The following is a 13,193-nucleotide window of genomic DNA, read 5'->3' as shown; positions in this document are numbered from 1 at the left end:
TTTTGGGGGATGGTCCTTTTAAGTAAAGTCTAATTTGTTCTAAAATTCTTGCATGTTTCTCCGGGTCCTCGATGATTCTCATGCAAGCAGTTTTTTTATAAACAATGTAATCCTGAAAGATAAAATCAAGGTTAGTAACGTTGGATAAACCTGCAACCCTAAAACCAACAAACTCAAGAGACTATGATAGCCATGAGCAAGAATCCAGAATTATAGTCTAAGAGGGACCACCTAACACCAGTCAACCTAAACAAGAACTATAGTCAGTGGGTCCAACTTAGCCCTATAATCCAAACAAGTCTCCTAAGCCAGCGTCCTGGCCCACCTAGAAATCTAGGAGAGCCTTGTGTGTAGGACGTGTGTGTAGCTATTTTATTTTAATAATTAAACACAAATGAACATAGAAGTTCAAAAGACAGTCGGCTTTAGACAAGTGACCAGAGGTAGCATAAAAACAACTCAGTCTTAGAATTATTTTTGTACAAAGCTATAAGAATGAGGTCTCATTCTAGTGTTTAAGTACATAGATAGATCTGTATAGATTGATCCCTAAAGTGGAAAGAGTCTGGTTCAAGGCAGACAACAACTTAAGCCAAAAAAAATTCCAAGAAAGGATAGAGTCCTCACCTACATCAATGCAAACAAGACAACACGTATGTTAACCTTGAATACGTTTTACAAGTGTCAAAGGACCATATCAGTTGTTATCCATGTCCAACTTACAACCTTTTAAATCATTGTCCAAATAACTCATGATATCGTGTTTTCAAAAAGTGTGGTTTGATTCCTTTTTAAGTTCATTTTAAACTTGCTATCATAAAGGTCATCACTCTTTTATAATACAAGTGACTAACAATAGGTAAGGTTATTACATACCCAATTTTTTTTAAAACCTTTAAATAGTTATTTTAGATATATAAAATTCTGATCAAAAGGCCACCACCCTTCTGATCCAAGTGTCTTAATTCTTATTTTAGTCCCAACTCATTATGTATCTTCACCCGTTTTTTTTTTAAAATCATGGTAACTAGACGGGTTTTTCATTCCATTGTCTTCAAATCAAAATGCTATCAATTTAGCTACAAGAAGTGAAAGTGGTATTAATCCATCTCGTTTCCCCCTTTTTTTAACAAAACAAACAAACCATAACCAATGTCAAAGCCCTTTATTCAACATCCGCAAGGGAACACAATACTGAGGTGTTTCATGATTCTTCTAATTAGACCTACAACTATTTGTTCAATACAAAACATATCAAATTAAGTTATCGACCCGATAGTCATGACAACCAGTTCACATTCACAACAAGTACGGGTTAGTGAAGGAACCTCCCTAATAGATATGTCTTTATGTATACAAAGAATAAGGGTAAGTCAGTGTAGTCAATGGTGGATGACCAGACACCAAACGTTTGGCTCAAGGCAAGGCACATGCCGCCTTTATCCCCACATACTCCCACTTAATGGAAAATGTACCAATAATTGGGTCCTACTAGCTAACTACTAGTATATACAAGAGTAGATCAGAGACTCTCTCAACCTATGCCCATTGGTTGGTTCACTTACTCTACATGTAGCCGTATTGCCTCTAGTGATAGGCAAGCGTGCTTATAGACACTAAAGCCTGATGAAAATCATGTAGACATCCTTGTATGGTTTTCATAGCTCCATAATACATCATGATAGTGTCAGCCATCGTATGGCTAACAATACCTGTTGTAAATGCTCCCATTGTAGCTACTAGGATGGGCCTCAACACTAGTAGGTTGTACATGAGATGTCCAAACACTGACAAAATCTACACAATCCTCACTATTCTAGCCTCCTCAGTGCTACACTGCATCATCAAGACTACTCATCACATATGGATATGTCATCATTGACAATGGGCTGGGTACATCTCTGTCACCCATAGTTGGAGCTATGTGTCTTGGCATCACCTCATCAGTCTCTAGCATGAGCGTATCAAACAACTCCATGTGAATCATCTTTGCCTTTGTCTCTAGGGAGCAGACCCACTACCATTGTCCGCACATATTGTGATGATACTTGTTGTGTCTCAAGAGAGCATTGCGGCTCTCCTCCACCTATACCTCTACCTCTACCTCTACATAGTCTACTAACATGTCCTGCATAGCTAAAATCTTTGTCTATTGAGCATACTAGAGGTTACTCATGAAGAAGGCACGTCTCGTCTCTTGCTTATCACATGCCAACAAAAAAATCAAGACTTACTATCTCGTACCTTAGATAGATACATAGGATATACCAATCCACTTTGGGCTCCTCGTCCAATCACTAGCAATTCAATGCATCTGGAAAGACTACTCTCTAAGAAGTATATAAGATCCACTATTTTCCAACTTTCTCATTGAGATCACACTCTATCTTAGTTGAGGAATGAAATGCACATGGAAAAGTGTATATGATGCACCAGTGGGCAATGACAACAAGAAACGTTCTTGCACCCTCTATATCATATGTTGAACCATCAGCCACAGATGCACACGACCAAGTTTCCCACTAGGAAAGGTATTGAACCTCTCACAACATGGTGTGATGTGGAAAACTCCATCCTCATCCAATAACCAATGTAAATAAAGTGTGCAATCCATAGACTATATACTAGAGAAATAGTAGAGGCAAACGTGATAGCACTATCACTGGCATATGCAGCCATCTAAATCGCCTTTGTTATCTATGTCAAAGCCAAATCTACATCTCCCATAGATCCCCTTTGCTACCTCATATGCCTGAAGCAATATTGTCGTAAGTGCTATCTGTGACCACAATACCAACAATGTAAGTATCAGCATGAATGAGATCTTTGTCTCTTATGAGTCATCCTTGAAACTCTAAAATGTCACACGTATTAGCTATATGAATGTTAAGAAATCAAAAATATGGAAAAAAATCATTAGAGAAGTCTGGCATAGTCTCCCCCATAAACTGAGCAAAGTCTCACCCATAAATCGCATCAAAGATGCCAAAGTGGGAAATCACCTCGACCACACTGCACAATCATAACTTGATTAACCGCGTCAAATTGATGATATGCACAAAAGGGATCTACAATAGGTATACATTGTAAAATCCACTACCCAACACAAATATACAGAGTAACCATGCTTAGGTAAGTACCAACATGAGATCTTCAAGCATAAATAACATCTCTAAACCAAATGAGCTCAATTCGAGGATAAACGTCTCAAACTGATCATGAAGCACATAACCATATACACAAGTAGAGAGAAAACATGATGCTCAAAACACATCCCACGAGTGGAAGCAAGCCCTTTTTTATGTTGAGTGCTCATGAAGTGCTCCTAAGCTTACAACTGCCAGCTTAAGCCCTCTATGTACCCTTTTGTAACTTTGGGATCCTCAAGACACTAATTATGCTTAAGGCTTGATGTACATTTGTTTTTGAGTTAATCAACACTTCCACTCACAATTGTGAGTATGAAAAAGAATTACAAATTAGAAACTAAAATCATGTGATTCATTACTTATTGAAATTTAAGTCTTGATATGTCAGCAGTCTTAAAATATAAAATATACAACTATAATTTTGTTGGGGAAAGAAAATTCTCTCTCTCTCTCTCTCTCTCTCTCTCTCTCTCACACACACGCACGCACACACACACACACACACACACACACACACACACACACACACACACACACACACACACACACACATTGCATGCATGCATTCACACGTGCGCACACACATACAAAATAGGTCTCATGAGAAATCAAAGAGCATAGAGTAATAATGACATTTCAGGAAGTGTCTAAAGTTCATATAAAGCTTAGAAATCAAAGAAATCACAAAGACAAGCATAAGAAAGAATTTAAGATGGCCTACCCAAAAATAAAGAATAGTATTGTCAAGGATATGTAAGTGTGAATGCGAGCATGTGTGAGACACAAATAGATAAAGAGGGGACTTAAGAATGTGAGTAAAAAAGTAAAGGAAATTGTCTTGGTTTTTCAAAAGTAAAATTTAGCATTAAAGAACAAACAATGATTTGAAACGATCCACTTCCATCCACCATCCTTTTATCTTCAAGGTTAAAACAAGGTGAAGAGTCACATATCATTCTAAAACAACTTTTTTTGGTCTTGTCAAGCATGTGTGAGAGATGGAACATGGTGGACCTATGGTTTGTAGGTCTATGCAATAGTACATTGGGATTTACCTACAGTAGAATTTACTATGCTAACACGGCCTCTAGGCTTGTGACCGATGCTAAATGAGAAAGACTAAGCAAGAAGTGAGTGATGGTGGACCTATGGTCTGTAGGTATGTGGAATAGTATGCCTGGATTTACCGACACTAGCCTTTAGTATGCTAACATAGCCTCCAAGCTGCATTAATGTTATTGCTCATCAAGTCTATTGATTGTCACTATGTGTTAAAATGAAGGTGAATACTTCCCAGATCTTGTCAGATCACTTGTCATTCTCTACCAGGTTGGCATGGATTAAAGGAGAATATCACTACTCTAAAGGGATAGAAAAGAAGCATAGTCACATTGAACCACCTTTTCAGAGAGCCATTTTTTAGAAGCCTAATCAAAATAGCAATTAGCAAGCTCAAAAAAGATGTCAAGGGTTTGAGACTTTCTTGCCCAGTGTATCCAGACGGTGATTAAAAGAACATGGTCAAGGATGAAGAAGTTTTGGGAGGACAAACACTGATGTACTAGAGAAGAAGTGGAAGCTTTAACTATCACAAAATCAAGGAGGAACAACCAGCCAGCCACCAAAGCAGAGCACAAGAGATGGGTCAAAGTAAAAGTAGATCTTGCCTTGAAGAAATAAGAAAGGCAAGAATGTTATCCAAAAAAAAATCCTCAAACTTGAGGCAACCAATTAGGCACACTTCTTCAAAGCCCTTAAAATAAAAAAGAAATGGGGCACCATCACGAACAATGCAAGGTATAAATTGCACAACCCAAGTAAAAAGGGCCAATTGATGCTTGGCCACTTAACCCGTATCATAGGGAAACTAGATGATCAACCTTAAGAAGTCAAAGAAGCGAGAGCCTCTATTCTTAGCAGTGTAAGTAGAGTTGTAGCACCCCTAGAAGCTAACCACTTGGAAAAGAGCGTCTCGATGGACAAATGCTTGCTTGCCCTACATTCCCTGGGGAAGAAGAACCTCCCAAGATGAAATGGAATGACAACGGAGTCCTTTAAGAAGTTATGGGATGACTTAAAGATCCCCGTTACTCAATTGGCTAGCAAAGCCCTTGTAGAGGGAGAGGTTGATCCTAGTGTGAATATAGGTTTGGCCAAAAAAAAAACCTAAGTAGGTATGATGCTTGTAGCTAAAGCACCGAAGGCCTATAAAAATGATGAGGATGGCATAAAAATCATCTCCAAAGTTATTTCCATAAGACTTTCTTTGTTTTTGGACAAGGTGATCACCCCCCACCAACACGGCTTTGTTAAAGGAAGGTCAATATATGACAACATTCTATCAAGCTAAATATCTAAAAAAAGGTAAAAAGCTGGTCGAAGCTTGGCAAGGGCCATTCAGGGTAGCAATGGTTGGCATAGAGTATGCAAACCACCAACCAAGAATGTATCCTCCTCTAGCTCAACCTTGACAAAGCACATGATTGGATCTCCTAGTCATACATAGCTAACGTCATGAAGGCTATGGGCTTTGATCCTCACATGTGTCAGATTGTGCACACTCTAGGAGCTAGTAGCTCCTTAGCACTTCTCTTTAACAACAAGTTTATTGGAGCCTTTGAGGCCAAAAGGTCAATCAAACAAGAATGCCCTTTATCCCTTATCTTCTTTGCTATTGGATCTCATCCCCTAGCAACCTTGCTCGAGATGAGTGTTGAGAAAGGGGACATTCAAGTTTTTTGTTGATGACTCATTATTGTTCTTGAAAGCCAGCCCCCAAATACTTAATAAGGCTCTATAGGTGGTGTAAACGTTTGCCACATTTTCAGCTCTAAATGCAACATGAAGAATTCAGGACTCTGATCTCATTCTCAGATAATGAATCATTTGTCCCATTAGATTAGACAAGAGAAACTTTCTCTAAAGGTACAATAATTTGGCACCCTGGGTCCCCACTAGGAATTGGAATCCCTGACAAGCAAAAGTTGTAGTGGGTCATGGAAAAATTTAGGAGCAAGATGAGAAGGTGGGGAGTATGTACTCCTTCCCTTCCACAGTAGTTTGGAGGTAATCAATTTGTTCATAATTATATAATCCTTCTTCTCTCCAATATTGAAAATTTCCCCAAAAGTCATTGAAAAGAGTTTCTAAAACCTGTCAAGTGCTCCTTATGGAAGAAAAACTCCAAAGATATGATACCCTGGCAATGGGGAAAATGAGAGAGGGTTGTCAGACCTAAGGAGCAAGGTGAAATTGGCATCCTCAACCCGACGATGCATGTGGAGGCCCTATGTGCCATGTTTGTGGTGTCAATTGCGAATTCGGACCACTCATGGGATATTATGACTTGGGATACCTTATCGAAGGTAAAACTCTTCTCCCAAGGGGGACGTGGAAAGAGATAGCAGCTCATGACAAACTATTGGCACCACCCTGGGCTCACATGAAGATAGGCAGCAACATGAGTGAGTCAGTGCGTAAATGTTCCAAAGCAGCAGAAGCACTCAAATGGGAAGAGGAAGCACTGACTTATGCTCAAGATGTAATGCAACAATTGAAGACCTCAGCCACCTCTTCAAAGACTACCCAGCCACAAGAGGGCTTGCTGGGAAAGTCTACAAATGCGTGTAGAAGATTTGGAGGATCCCGTGAATGATCTACTCATGGGTGGATAGATCTTTAGAACTTAAGCCATTTTGGTTTTTTTTAAACTAACACGGGTGAACCGGTGCATAAATGTTCCAAAGCAGCAAAATCACTAAAATGGGAAGAGGGAGCAGAGATCTATGCTTAGAATGCAAAGCAACAATTGAAAACCTCAACCACCTCTTCAAAGACTACCTAGCCATGAGAGGCCTTGCAGGGAAAGTCTACAAATAGGTGCAGAAGACTTGGAAAATTTTCTTTTTCAAGAATGATCTGGTCATGGGAGGATAGGTCTTTAGAAACCAAGCTGTCTAGTTTGCACACAGATTGTTCACTTTGCTTTCTCAAGCAAACTTGGAAAGCAAGAAACATTCGAGTTTTACAAAGTGTAATGGAAATGGCCTATGAACTTTGAGAGTAGCGGAATTAGGAAATTAGATGAAGCACTTTTGCGCGATTACTTTGTGAGCATAACGGGTGAACTTAATTGATGGTAGCAACATAAACATGGTACTTAGTTAACTTGGCATGAACAATACTTTTGCAAGAGATAGAGATTAGAGAGCATGACAATAGTTGAGGACCGGATTCATATGGAGCCGGTCCCCCCTCCAATAGGCATTTGTATTATAGTTTCTCCTATCAAGAGAGACTTGGTACAATACAATCTTTGTGATCCTTGTGACCTACATGATGCAATGAAGATGGAAAGCTTCATGCATCACAAGCATAACATAAACTTTGTAGAAAGCATTAACTATCCCAAGCCTCAGTCCCAAGGCCTCAAACACCTTCGAAGGTGGAGAGAGCTAGCGGGGAATGAGGATAGGGAAGAGGAAGAAGAAACATTTCATAGGAGAAAGAAATAGTTCCTCACTTATCATTACTCTTCTTTCTAGCATACATAATAGCATAGTAATGAAGATGGAGAAGACGGAAAGCTTAAGCATTGAAGCATGGCTCTTGGTTGGATTTGCATTCCATAGCCAAGAGTGTTGATGTAGGCTCTCACTTCTCACAAGCTTGGAGAAGGATGTGGTGTTCCTCAACTTTCACCAAGTGAGAATGCCCCTCCAAATGAGTGTGTGTGTGTGTGTGGAGTATATCTCCCTAGCGCCCCCCCCTCCTTGCTTTGGGCAAGTGGTAGCTTTTCCACATGCTTCCATCTCATTGGACCCCTCTCCCCCTAGCCAATCACATGCAACATGCAGTCAAGTACATAGGTAATCTTTTGACAAGTGTCCTCCTTACCTCTTTGAGAGAGAGATATTTGCTGGATGGAAGTAGAAGCTCATTGGACCCCTCTTTAGCCCAACCAATAGCATTCAAGCACCCCATGTGGTTAAGCTTAGTGAGAGTCTGACATGTGTCCCATGTGCCCTTTTAGAAAAGGGGTGCCCCTTGGGTGAGTGGAAGGTTAGGTCAAAGATTCCCCTAACTTTGGGACTTTTATGCATAGGAAGCTTCTCAAGCAACTTCCTCATTAAGTGTGTAGGGTCTCTTTTTGACTCAAGCATCTTACCCCCCATGCATAGGAAGCTTCTCAAGCAACTTCCTCATTAAGTATGACAAGTACCTCAAGTACCTTAGTCATCAAGCATGACAAGCACCTTAGGTGGAGTTCCCACCTCAAGCTCAGCCCTAGCTTGCCTAAGGTCAAAGGCAAGTTTAGGTCGGGTTCCCACCTCAAGCACAGCCCTAGCTTGCTTAAGTTCAAAGACAAGTTTAGGTTGGGTTCCCACCTTAAGCTCAACCCTAGCTTGCTTAAGGTCAAAGGACTTTTAACACTAATCATTGGAGGTCTTTAATGAAGCTAACCCTAAGGTCTTTTAAGCTCCATTAGTTAACCTTTCTCTTTGATGGACCATCTCTCATTTGGGCCCCTTTACCATTGGCCCCGTGTTGAGATAGATCCATAAGCACATGTCTATATTCTAACCTTTGTTCCCCTTTATTATCCCACATTAAATGATCGATTTGATATAAGAAAATCATTTGGGTTGGTTAGATATTAGATATTTAATGACATTACCTCTCTCTTGAAATCATAGTCGTCCTCGACTATGAGGTAAACGAGATAAAGTCATAGTCATTAGTCAATTTGTCTTAGTGGGTAGAGGATCCCTTTTTACCCTACGACATCATTCCAAGATGGATGACTAATCCATTTGGTGCTTGGGAGATATAGCTGCCGCAAGCATGTCTGCTCTTTAGTCCATTTCATCTTCCCAAGTAGAGTGACAAATTCTACATGGTGTTTGAGAGATGTCGTCATCCCAAACATGATTCTTAGTATGCATATTACTTAAATTTGTGTACAATGAAGAGAGAATTAGTCTTATAAGACAAAACATTGATCATGAAAAGAAACATGTATATTTGCTTACTCTAATGTAGCATTGTAAGTGTTGACAAGGTTCATACTATCCTTAAGCTGGATTCCTTGCATCCATCTAGCGTCTTCAAAAGAATAATTTTTGAACTTAATAAGATACCGTCGGATAATCTTACCATGTCATAGTACCTTGTCTTCATGCCGAAGGATAGCTTCGGGTTGTAGTACCTCTTCTTGATCTTCGATTTCGGGAGGGTCTTCAATAATTGGTTCATTTGGAGGCTCTCCTTTGTAGGGCTTTAGTAGGCTCACATAAAAAGCATTGTGTATGAGCCAATGGTTAGGCAACTTGAGTTGATAAGCCACCTCATTGGCTTCAAAATTTGAAAAGGACCATAATATCTTTTTGCTAGTTTAGCATAATACTTTTGATGGCCCGTAGTATTTTTTTCCCGTCGTTTGCCTCAATCAAGCCTTAGGAAACTTAAGTAAGACCCAATCATTATCTTTGAACGTTAAGGCCCTTCTATGCTTGTCAGCAATATATTTTTGCCTTAGTTGGGAGATGGATATAGCCTCCTTAATCTTTTGAAAAGATGCTTGCAGGTCACGGCCATACTCATCGGCATGAAGATCTTCCCATGTAATTTAAGTAGCAAGGGACTTTTAGGTCTTCCCTCTATGATTTCAAATGGTGCTTTACCCGTAGAAGTATGGATAGTATTATTATACGCATCCTCTACAAGAGGTAAGTGCTTTTCACATTGTGAGTGTTGATCTACTTCTGTAACATAGGTCTTTAGTAGATCAAGAATCGTAAGATTGGCTATCTCACTTTGGCCATCCGTTTGTGGGTGATAGGCCGAAGACAAATTCAATCTTGTACCTAGATTTTTGAAGAGACCTTTCCAGAAATTACTAGTCATTCTACGATCTCTATCTGACACGATGGATGTTGGAAATCCATGGTGTTTGAAAATATGTGATATGAAGAGAGTTGCCATTTGGTGTGACTTAATAGTCTTCTTGACAGGGATAAAGTGTGCTTGCTTGCTAAACCTGTCGACTATTGTCCATATATCCCGTATTCCCATGGATAGATTTTGGTAATCCAAAGATAAAATCCATGGATATACTCTCCCATGGTGAATTAGGAATTGGCAATGGCTGGAGTAATCCAGGTTGCTTCCCTCTATCATACTTGGTCTTTTGGCATACCACACATTTTGAAACATACTCTTGTATGTCCACTTTCATGGTAGGCCAATAAAAGTACGTCTCTACTCCTTGAAGAGTAGGTTGAATGCCTCTATGCCCCGCATAGGGAGGAGTATGGGATTCATACATGACTTTCTCACAAAGGGAGTGGGTAACACATAGCCTATTGCCATGGATAAGATAACCATCCTGCAAGGTGAATGGTTCCTCTTTCTTCCCCAAAGCAAGGGCTGACATTATGTCTTTAAAGTTAGGGTCAGTAGCATACTCATCTATCATAGAAGATAGATCATTGTGAGTTGCTATTGACACAACATTAAATTTTGGTCATCGTGAAAGTGCATCAACCAATTGATTGTGCTTACTAGCAATGTGAGCAATGTGGAAATTAAATTGTGAAATAAAATTTGCCCACCTCATTTATTTGTCGGAAAGCTTTGTTTGCGTCATGAAGTACTTGAGACTTTGATGGTATATTCGTAAGATGAATGGAGTCCCCAATAGATCGTGCTTCCATGTGTCTAGGGCATGTAGAACATCTAACAGCTCTTTCTCATAAATGCCTAAGACCCGTTCATCCGTGTTGAGCCTTCGGCTATGGCATGCCCTTCTTGAAGCAAGATTGCTCCAAGGCAATCACCACAAGCATCACATTGGACCTCAAATGGCTTTGAGAGATTCGGAAACAAAAGGACTAGTTGGGAGATAAGCTTCTCTTTGAGCTTGTCAAAAGCACTTTGCTCCTTAGCAGTCCATGAATACTTAACGTTTTTCTCTGTTAAGTCACGTAATGGTCCTGTTATTTGAGATAATTTTTCCATGAAGCGTCTATAGTATGCACACATACCAATAAAGCTTCTTAGCTCATGTAAATTCTTGGATTAGGCCATGCTTTTATTACCTCCAACTTTGATGGATTTGTACGGATACCATCTCGAGAGATAATATGACCTAAGTATTGAACCTCTTGAAGAATAAATTTGCTTTTCTTTTGATTGAGAAAAAGCTTATTCTCCCTTAATGCTTGAAAAATCACTTGGAGATGTTGCTTGTGTTCCTCCAAGAAATTGGAGTAGATGATGATATCATCAAAGAACACTCCAATGAATTTGCGGTAGGATCTAAAAATTTTCTCCATTAATCGATTGAATGTAGCTGGTGCATTAGTCAAGCCGAAAGGCATGACTAGATATTCATAAAGGCCAAACATTGTATGAAACAAGGTCTTCGTTCACTATCCTTATTTGATGGTAGCCACTTTTAAGGTCAATCCTACTGAAGTAGGTAGAGCCTTGTAGCTTATCAAACAGATCTCCTACCCGAGGTACATGAAATCTATTTTTGATAGTGATATGGTTTAGTGCGCGATAGTCCACACACATGCGGTATGTACCATCTTTCTTTTACACTAAAAGGACTGGAGAGCAAAAGGGAGAGGAGCTAGGCCTCACCATTCCTTTGTCTACCAATTCTTGTACTTGCCTCATGATCTCCTCTTGTTGAGCTTGTGAAACTCGATAGGGAGGTTTGTTAAGCGGTGAGCTTCCTGATAGGAGCTCAATTCGATGGTCATCATCCCCTAGTTTTGGAGGTAAGTCCATAGGGATATCATCGATGAACACACCTTGGAATCCTTTTAGAAAGTTAGACAAGTCTAACTCTTCTTGATTCCTACCATTCACCTTTGATGAAACATTAGAACCTTTTAGGGATTTTTTGACAAAAATCATGTACGCAAAAACTGAGCTTTTCATTGATTTATCAAGGGCGAGAGGATTTACAAGTGGTATAGTACGACCACACTCATTAGCATCTATATACATATTCTTTCCTCTGTAGGTGAAGTAGGTTCTCCTTTCAGGGAACTTCATGCTGGCAGCCATGCGATTGAACCATGGTATCCCTAGGATAGCATCCTCATGTTGGAGAGGAGAGATAAAGAAGTCTTCTTTGTTGACGTAGCTTTGGACATGAAGCCTCAACTTCCCAATCAAGGGAGTAACAAAGGCTTGTTGTTCCTTGAAAGCGGCATCGACAGTTTTACAGCATCTCCCATCTCAAAAGATTGAATGCCCAACTTGGTGGCCAACTCCATCGATATGAAGTTGAGAGTAGAACTAGGGTCAAACAAGATGAAGGCATCATTCTCCCTTACCTTTCCCCAAGCATAGGAAAGAGGTGATCCTTTGCAATGAGTATCCTCTTTTGGAGATTTGATAGTGGAAGCTCTAGGAGTCTCATTGCGAGAATTTCTTTTTGTGCAAGAACGATAGCCATTTTCTTGCTCCCCACACTTAAAACATTTGTGATCCTTGCAAAAAGTTTCAAGATCTTCAGGAGAGAGTTTACTTTTACCTTTGTAAACTCCTTTCTCCTTGGACCGATTGTTGTTGTTATTGTTGGAATGGCCGTGGGAAAATTTTTGGGCATTAATTTTTCCCTTTGCATCACTTTTGACTCTATTTTCCATGGGTTTGACATTCCGTCTAACCCCTTGTTGGAAATTGATGCGTGAAGCAACCATGGTATGGTGGATTACTTTGCTGATAGAATCAGGCCATTGAGAGTTGACATACTCGGCCATCTCTTTAGGTAATCCAGCACAAAATTGTTGTTTTTTCTCAGCAAAGTCTATCTTTTCAAAGACACTAGCCTTGAGATGTAAATCCCAAAACTTGTCCACATATTTGTGGATAGACTCGTGAGAGAGGAGCCTTAAACTCCGCCATTCGGTGAGCACTTTGTCCTTTGCATTGCTTCATGATGGAAACTCGTAGAGTTTTCCATGTCTTTGGGGCTTCACCATTGCCACAAAGGCTAGCCCACCATTGACGAGCCGATTTTTG

Source organism: Adiantum capillus-veneris, chromosome 1, assembly GCF_014529385.1.
Source record: "Adiantum capillus-veneris isolate H3 chromosome 1, ASM1452938v2, whole genome shotgun sequence".
Taxonomy (NCBI): domain Eukaryota; kingdom Viridiplantae; phylum Streptophyta; class Polypodiopsida; order Polypodiales; family Pteridaceae; genus Adiantum; species Adiantum capillus-veneris.
The sequence above is the reverse complement of the archived record's forward strand: the minus strand, read 5'-3'. Positions refer to the sequence as shown.